Below are 10,610 nucleotides of genomic sequence, written 5' to 3' on the forward strand. Positions count from 1 at the left end.
TATATATGTGTGTGTGTTTGTGTGTGTGTGTGTATATATATTTATATATATATATATATATGGATAGATAGATAGATAGATAGATAGATAGATAAATAGATAGATAGATAGATAGATAGATAGATAGATAGATAGACAGGGAGAGAGAGAAACAGTGAGAGAAAGAGAGAAGGATTGATGGTATCTAATAACTAAATGTATCTCTCACTCGCACGCTTTCTCCCTCTCTGTATCTACTTTTACACAATCACACAGACACACGCGCACACATACACACATGCTCAGATTTTTTGATACTTTTGACAAAAATCCAAGATATTGAATATTCCTCTGGACCATCCGCATCTCTGATTTAGATTTGTCTTCAAAACTCATTCCATGAGGTTTGAAATGTAAGCAGATTTTGCTGGTGACCGCTTCTGCTGAAATTGGAATTAGTAAAGATTGAAAAATCGATAGTAAATGTTGAGTTTAGTGAATGATTTAAAAGTTAGATCGATGGAAAAACATAACCACGACAAGAATACCACACAGTTCCTTTCAAGTGCAATCAATGCAGCCTGTACTTTCCCACATGTGTTGGCCTCCCTGTATTCTCATCGATAATACGCTGTCAACAAAGGAAAATCGATTCTTTGTAGGCACAGAATTCTCGGCTCCCGAGAATAATGGCCTGCTCCGCACACATATACATTCATCCCCACACCCATTTCTATACGCATTTCTACATACTTATATATGTATACATACATATATACATTTTTTGAAAGAATATTTGCTTAGTATCTAAATACAAGGGGCATTTTCTTTGTTTCTGTTTTCTTCAAATAATGTGTGACAATTATATGAGAGAATTATTTTCATTAATCCAGCATCTTTGTTTTCAAGAAAACTTCCTTTTGAAGCACTGCATTTTTGACACATATCTTTGATAGAGTTTGTTTATTGTGGAGGCGCAATGGCCCAGTGGTTAGCACAGCGGACTCACGGTCATAGGATCGCGGTTTCGATTCCCAGGCCGGGCGTTGTGAGTGTTTATTGAGCGAAAACACCTAAAAGCTCTACGAGGCTCCGGCAGGGGATGGTGGTGAACGCTGCTGTACTCTTCCACCACAACTTTCTCTCACTCTTACTTCCTGTTTCTGTTGTGCCTGTAATTCAAAGGGCCAGCCTTGTCCCACACTTTGTCACGCTGATTATCCCCGAGAACTTCGTTAAGGGTACACGTGGCTGTGGAGTGCTCAGCCACTTGCACGTTAATTTCAACTGGATCCCTCGACGTTGTAAGCGACGGAGTGCCAACAACAAAGTTTGTTCATTATTATTATTATTATTTTAAGAAACTCCAACGTACAATAAAAGAAATCAATGGCACTATGTAACTATATGAGAAATCCCTGGTTAAGGAAGTTCGTGTAAATCGCCAAGTATAATGACTGAACTATCTTGAATATCTATTAAAAATATACTTTATGTACAGTAAGAAGGAAATAGGATGCGTTACGTTTCGAAACTTCTGTTAAATATTGTTGCTTTACTATAATTTAACTATATCTCACCACCAATATTAAATCCAGTATTGTAGCTGCATGGACTTTATCTCTAGCCAGAACTTGATCTTATAATACGAGAGATTGCAAAAGATATGTTGAATATCCTAAGCTGATAAGAAATGATTATCCAGGATATGTGTTCTAGATGTCTGGTTCTAGATGTGAAGTTCACTATATGCTTCTTATCTTTGAAGTTATCATAAAATATGAAGAAATATATTGGTGAAATGGATAAACAGCCCTAAAACATTCAGGGAATCTATAGAGGCAATACTCTCTGATAGAGCAATTTCTTCAGACATGAAGTATTGTTAGAAAAGAACATTGGAAAAAACGAAATGTTCAAAGATGTTTTTTTTTTTTTACATCTGATAACAATATACTATTAAATAGAAAAGAGAGATTCTCCAGATAACAACATCTGTAGCAGCGATATCAAAATGAATGAAATGAAACGCGAAAGCGTTATACCAAAATGCATATGTGTTTGGGAATAATTCACAAAAGCCCCAGCATAACCACTATAAAGTCCACAAACTTGTTATTGTAGAACTTCTGTATATATTGCGTAATATTGAAACTGAAAAGCCAATCGTTTTATAAATATTACTGACTTCAAAAATTCGGGAGAGGTTTCATTTCTTAAAATAAAAGTGAGTATATACGTATTGGATAACATACAGGAAATTCAGGAATTCAGAAAGACTATTCACGATTAGCCAAATTATTCCCTCTAAATAAGATTGTTGAATGTCATGAAGAATGCTCAATATTAATAACTGCATCATAATGTATTTATATGTCCCAGCACAAATTGAAGTATGTATCGCAAGGATGAATTGTAGAAACTGGTAAAGGTTGTGAGAAGATATTGGGGTGGGAGGAAAATTTGAAAGTGGGAAATTGTAAGTCAGCAGCACCTGTATGGAATGTGTGACAACGGGAATAGTGCAAGGAGACGAGTAGTGGGATTGTGGGTTGGGTTGGAAAGAGTATTCCGAGAAAGAGACACGTGAAAAAGCGAATTTCGTGAATGCTAACATTGGACAACGGTGGCAGGACTACAATGGTAGAGATTGTGATTTCTTTTGGTTGGGTAATATGAAAGAGGGAAATGAATTTTCGTATATTGTTCTGGTTAAAAGATAAAGATGTTTAATGTGCTGGTTAAAGGAGAGAGAGCAGGGACCAGTAAAGGATGGAAAAAAGAGTGTGGGCTTTAGGAATATGAGGATGTAGGGTGTGGATTTTTGAAAGAGTGAAGCGGAGTATGACATGAATAACAATTAGAAGAATAGAAGAGGAGAATACTGAAATATGGAGAGGGGGCTAGATAACCATACTGAGATTGAACCCATGTCAGAAAAGGTTGGCGTGAAATTAACGGTTTGTAATCCTTTGGTGTTAATTGCAAAGGTTCAAAAGAAACATTAATTTTATCGATCTCATCGGATAAAATAGCCTGGGAAAACAATTAGCAATGTCCCTAGTTTCAGATACACCACCTCAAACATTAAAACCCTGATGTCACTATATTACGTCGTACATTCAAAAGCTAAATTTTCTAATATGATTAGATATCAAATTTAGTCACATTTCTTTTCATGGTAAGATTTCAGGAGATCCGTACTCCTCTACAACCGACAATATAAATAAACAACCATTACACATTATTAGATATCATTATTAGATATCAGTAAATAAATTTGTTTGAGGAATTCATATGTAAATACCAGTAACATCTTACATATATTGGTCGATGGTATAATTATATTGGGAGTCACACCATTCTCGAACAACCAGCAACCCCAAAGAATGTCTATTTTAGAATAAGTCTACATTTGTCTGACAAGAGTTGTTATCCAATGAACAAATTTAGCATGGATTGGCATATTCTTGTTCGAAAATTCCTAGTATCATAAAGAATGAATATGTAAATCAACGTTCGGATCCTAGTCGTTCGGGGTGAACATGATGATTTATAATAGGATGCATAGCATGAACAAATAATGTGTTACTTGAATTCATATTCAAGAGGCGCAAATGTTTGGTTCGATTGGGGAAACACAAGAGTTTTGAAATATCGAGTGACATGAAATATCCTACCCTTGCGCTAAAGAATAGTGTATGTTCTCAAGACTCTTTCCTTTGAAAAATGAAGCCAACCTCCAGTGATTAATTACAGCAGTGAATAGCATATTCAAGTTCCAATGCACCTACAAGTAATAGGCCAGGAATGCTGAAATTTTTATTGTCAACTGTCTCTTGTAATCTTGAATTCATGATATACTAATGTCTGGATTTGATATTGCATCTTGTGTTGTTCTTTGGCATCTGCGTCGAGGGTTCCGTTCTAATAAGGTAACTGATTTTCCTTCTGAATTTGATCATTATATGATGGTAAAATTACACAAACACTTCGACCTTCTTGCGAGTCTCTTGCTACACACCGCTACTGCTCTTTCCTTATAACCCTTTTGTAAAATACTTCCTCTGGCAGTTCAACGAATCAAATATTTTCTGACATGAAGCATGCATTCATTTGCATTTTTTCGTGCGTGATTCGTACTTCAATTTCATTCGTTTGCTTTTCAGTACGGAACATTGATTAAAAGCAGAAAATCACACACAGTTTTCTGACAACTTGTGATGTTTCGTCCATTATTAATCGTTCTTCTGTCGTCCTTGACCGATGCAATGAACACTTTTGAAGGAAATAATGACCCTGAATTGCGACCTATAGCAAAATACATTTGACTATAGACATTAACGATATCAACCTATGCTGCATACGATAAAGCCAAAACTGTGTTATGTTCGACATTATATGAGAAGGATTATGCTCACATATATTTCCTTCATTGTGGTGAAAATGCAGTTGTAATCCTGGATTGAGCACGTTCAGAAACAAGGGGTCGAGGATGATCCACCTAAAATTAATGAAATTCATCTCGATTTTTTTCCCTTAATTTATCCCATAAATCTAAAGCATGCTTAAAACAAGATAAAAAACTGAATTTAAATTTTTGATATATTCCTTTCTTCACCACCAGCAATATTTTGAAATATCGGCATGCGAGGCGTTTCGAATCATTGAATGTTATGCATGATACATGGTAGCTGAAATTCCTGCTCAGATTGCGCGAACGCTTTGCCGCGTTTAATATTCTCCCTCTCACACTCTCTCTCCTTCTTTCTGTCTACCCCACTTTCTCCTCCCGCTCTCTCTCTCTCTCTTTCTCTCTCTCTCTTTCTCTCTCTCTCTTTCTCTCTCTCTCTCCGCTCAAATGCATTTTAAAGTTAATACTCGTTAACGCAACCAACATAACTGATCATTATGAAACATGACACATCTTGATTCATACAGGCCCTGATCTGAATACAAAGAGCTACAATTATTGTTCCAACAAACACAATATCTACTAGGCGTGCCAAAAAAAAAAAGATGGGTGAAAAACTGATTTGCTACATGTGACAGTCAAACCTAATACAAACCGCAATCTAGACATAAACAAGAAGTGATATTTGAGACATATAGACCAATTTATGATATATTCGAACTTAAAAGTGGTTCGGTAGACTTGAGGATTGCGAATTTGCTAAGGAACCAAAACATCATGTTTATTTATATATAATCCATTCCTTTCTAATCTTATGTTTAATGTAACAAAACAAAGAAATAAATTATGAAAAACGCTTCAGCATATTTAAAGCTACCTTAATAACGAAATGCATCTGCCTATTTGGAGCAAACCCTCTTTTTATTGCTCAGGATTTTCGTGGATTAACTAATGCTATATGTATGGCGAGAAGATATAGCGAGGGACTTGTTTAAGAAATCACTTGAAAAGGCCCATTCTATACCGGGAATGCGGAACCATCGATTGTACAGCACATCGAATATGAGCTACAGGTTCGAAAATGTGTCGAAACAATTGTAGAAATCTTAAATAAAGTATCTCATGAATAAGATTATCTCCCTCTCTTTCTATCTATCTGTTTATCTCCCTCTCTATTTATCCATCCCTCCATCCATCCATCCAACCACCCATCCATCTATCCATCCATCTGTCTATCTATCTATCTACCTCTCTATCTATCTATATATCCATCTATCAATCTCTCTATTTATTATTTATATACCTAAGTATTTATATCTATAAATGTGAGTGTGCGTGTGCGTGTGTGTGTGAGTGTGTGTGTGTGTCTGCGTCTGTGTGTGTGCATGCACATACATGAGATACTTTCTTTTCAGTTTCCTCTACCAGATCCATTGCCAATGCTGTGGCTGACCCGAAGCCATAGTAAAAGACACTCGCCAAGGTGACATGGAGTGGAACTCAAAACCATGTTGTTCGGAAGCAAACTTCTTTTCTGAAAGCCATTCTAGCTTCTACACACACACACACACACACACACACACACACACACACCCACACCCACACATATATATATATATATATATATATATTTATATATATATATATATATATATATATATATCACTTGCATTGTGTGGTGTGCGACTGAAAATGTGAGAGTGTGTGTGGCTGTGAATGTGTGAGTGAGTGTGTGTGTGAGTGTGTGTGTGTGTGTGTAAGTGTGTGTGTGTGTGTGTGTGTGTGTGAGTATTTAAAATAAAATCTACTTTAAATAATATGTAAATGGGAAGTCAACTAAGCTCCAAAATAGGAACACTTTTTTACAGAAATTGTTTTAATATATACTTATTCATAAGTAAGCATCGAATCTTTATTAAAGAAACGTATTGGATTTCAAGATTAAACAAATTCCGTTTTTATCTGTTATTCTATATATATTATGTTAGAAATTTCCCAAAATAACAGATTTTGATATGAAATGATTTTTATATTCTGGATGGAATATGATAAAAATATTATCACATGATTTTCTGATTCTCTATTGTTACTTCAACACTTATCAGTTTTGTCTCTTTTCGTGTGAATATGATCGCGTATATATAGAACGGTAGGTATGTTAGCATGTAAGCATGAACAGAAACACGCAATTTTGTTTTTGAATAGCTGTAAATAAAACCTAAATCTGTGATCATATGGAGAAAAGAAAATGTATATGACGTTTTCCATCACCATCGAAGTGCAAAATACAAACCATTGCTATACTTATACTTCCTGATAACATCTCTCATGGACACATGCAATTTCTATTTTCTGAACAATACTAATGCTTCTAAAATAACTTCTTTTTTCTTCATATTCTGCTAAATATGACAAGTATGAATGCCAGTTGAATCACATAAGATAAATGATTTCTTTAGATTTTATTTGATAATAATTGTTATTGTGGTTATTTGCTGTTGCTCGTTAATTCAGTTACAAAATTATGATAATGAGTGTATATTATATCCCAACATTTAATACCCTAGAACAATATTGTAATAATTCATCCAAATATCAATGTTTACTTTCTTTTGTACATAAACATGCTTTCATCGGTAAGACGTGATTTGTTGAGGTAAATATTCATAAACTGACACACACCTGTATGCAAAGAAGCCAATATTTCCGCATGGCTGGTCATGTTTTCGCAAAATATTGGAAATGAAGGGCATTGCTTGTTTGATAGTTAAACTCATTTACAAATATTACGCTATGTCAAGACAACGTGACATACACACACAAACACACTTACATGAAAATATATCCATATATACAATTATAAATGAGTGTGTTTGTGTGTATGTGTGTTAACTTATCACCAGAGACTCATGGGTTATTATTTACTCCCTTATCCAAATATCTATATTTCAAGCTCTTCTATTTTTCTTACATCTCATTTCTCTCACTTCTACTATGCAGCTTATTTTATACGTCCAAACAGCGGGAAAACTCCATAAAGCACTTTTTATTTTTTCGCGTCATCCTCTCTACTGCATTGCTTCAAACATCTACAGTAAAACCGCATCAACATTATTAGATGTTTCAGCGTTCCCTGATAATTTGGAAATTTGTATTACATTTTTGTGAATCTCTAAAAAAAAGTCAACTGCTGCCAACATTAGCAGGATTACTTGGAGAAGCTCTCAAATAATTTGGTTGATAGACCTCACGGAAAACCACGGGTGAAAGCCATATTTTGAACTGCAGTATCTCCGTCTAAAATGATTTTAATATATATCTCAAACACATTTGAGTGTGCTTTCCATTCATATCAGTGGGCAAACTTTGAAGTCAATTTTGAGATTTTATGATATATTTTTGTTTATTTTTTTAATCTTACCATCTTATATGTTTTAACATGATTATATGTATGTATGTATGTAACATGTGAAGCATATATGAAGTGATTACTATGCCTATGTGGGATTAACACTGTACAGTGTATAAGCTTTATAATTCATCCTCATGTAAATATCTAACCTGTGATTTCTATCTATATTCTGTATTTCGCTTATGCAAGCGCCTCTAACACGTATGTACACACACATATTAATATCGTATAATCAATATATTGTATTTTCTGCACATATGATTATCATATTATGCCAGTGATAGCTCTTGAAGACACTGTTCTTAATTTATGTTCTATAATTTCTTATTTATAAACTATAATCCATATATTTGCAAGAAACAAAAATAGCTAGTTGTAAAACCTCAAGCAGAAACCAGAGTAGTAACTATATGAACTAAACTATAATGTGGCGACTGACTTTACTTTTTCGTATAATTTCTACTCTAATTCATATATTATTCATTACAAACCGCTGCAGCGAACGTCTGGTGTCTTACTGTACTTTTTCTCCTTAAAATTTAGACCACTCCATATCTGGCTCTCTATCATCCTCAGAATTAATCCATCTACATCAGAGGTTATCAAGCTTTTGGGGCCTCAACCGCTCATGACCACATAATACCCTCAGCGCCCCGCCCCTATTTTATGTATAAATGAATATTTTATATTTCACTAATTTATACATACTACGAATCATTTAATATTTAATATAACATTATAAAATGTGTATACAGTACTATAATATTATTATAAATTCATAGCGTCCCCTAATCCACTGCTTTCTTCCCAACGCCTCCTTTTTCTCTACCAGCACCCCGCACCAACCCCTTGGACGCTAGCGCCTACCTGGACCCTCTCAATTCCCACCCGTGGGCTGTAGCGCCCACTTTGAGAACCTATGATTATTTAGATTCTACAACATTAGTTGTGACAGATAGCATATACTAAGTAATATTTTGTTTCTATTTTTAGGCGAAAACTAGAAATCTGTGAGGAACAACAAGTCCATTTTTACAACATTTGTACTTTACTTGTACTCATTGTATTGAGTTCGAGAGGATGAGAGCCAATGTCGGCTTGGGTGAAATTTGAACTCAGAAAATAAAGAGACAGAGGAAATGTCCCAAAACATTTCGTCCAGTGTCGTACGCTTGCGACATTTTATCGCCTGAAAATATCTAAGTAATAATGATTCCAGCCAAAACCTTAGCTGGAATTATTATCTACCACCGCTCCCAATTTAATCCAACATAGATTGTGCGGCAAGCAAACATCTCTGGTCAAGCTCACACTACGCATACGGGTTGATACCCTTTTTACATCTGAGAATTACTCATCCGCAACTGGATAATTTTTCACTACGGTATATTTAAAAATGTCTGCCTTACTTTCTCGTTTTTACTCTCCTCCCTCTTTCCCCCTTTCCCTTTCTCTCTCTATCCCTGTCTCTGCTTTTTTCTCTCTCTCTCTCTCTCTCTCTCTCTCTTGAAGTGTTAGGACAGCGGTTGTGGGATATTGGTTGCAATGATCATGGTGAAACAGAAAATGCTCTTGGTGAAGCGGGATGCGATACTATGTTGGAGAAGGAAGCTGAAATAATTAAAGAAAGAACTAAAGAATGAAAGAAAGAAAGAAAGAAAGAAAGAAAGAAAGAAAGAAAGAAAGAAAGAAAGAAAGAAAGAAAGAAATGAGAACAGAAATGAAGAAGGAAAAGACAAGGAAAAAGAAAACGAAGTCGGGAAATTTCTTCAAATCTTTGGATTTCCAATCATCACGGGAAATCAAATCAGGAGAATAATTTATTTGTTTGCAACATTCAAATGTATCCTACCAAGGCCATGACTTATTTCCTTAGATACCTGATTTTCTGCATTGATATTCTAAAAAAATTGAATTTCTTTTCCAATCATTTAAAATATTGCCTTCAAATGAGAAATGATCTTTATGACAAAAAATAATAATAATAATAATAAACTGCTAATATTCACTTGGAAATTTATTTTGAAAATGCCAAAGCACCGTTTTCTGAATGTTGTGTGACAGAAGATAAAGGGATTACAGCTTTCTCTCAAACCAACGTTACGAATTTAAACGAGGTTTGTCAGTTCAGTTGTTTTCCTATGTGTCAGGACTTTTGGAACCATGTGGATCATATCAGTAGAATGACACACAAAAAAGGCAAATGTTAATAATATAAGTCAAATGATGTAATCGGTCGTAAATACAGACGTATTTATATTTATGGTTAATGTGTAGATGTGTGTGTATAGTACAAACACATACCCTTATAAGTAGATGTTGAAATATGCAGGTATATGTGTATGTATGTGTGTATGTATGTAATTAATTATCCATTTTCTTCGCATATCCATTGTCTTCATTTCTTTATTTCATTACTTCTCAATTTCTTTATTTCATTGTTTCCCTAATCTACACCATTCACATTTTCCTTATTCCTCTCCGAAGATGGGTTAACCCATATTTTGAGATATCTCAGAAACAGCTGTAAGTCTAATTTTTTAGTAATAATAACGTTTATGACTTGAGATGTTTGTCATGCCTTAACATTTGTTGCCCTCTTTAACAGATATACATCTGCAATATCGGAACCCTAAAATGGTTCCATAACTTCCGTTTCGATTACGAATTTGGAGCCCTGGTAATCCATTACCGCACTTACCAAACGTACCTATTCATTTAGATCACCTGTGAACTAAACCCACATATTATATATATATATATATATATATATATATATATATAATAATATTATTAGGGACAAAA

The sequence above is a fragment of the Octopus bimaculoides genome, chromosome 12, assembly GCF_001194135.2.
Source record: "Octopus bimaculoides isolate UCB-OBI-ISO-001 chromosome 12, ASM119413v2, whole genome shotgun sequence".
Lineage (NCBI taxonomy): Eukaryota > Metazoa > Mollusca > Cephalopoda > Octopoda > Octopodidae > Octopus > Octopus bimaculoides.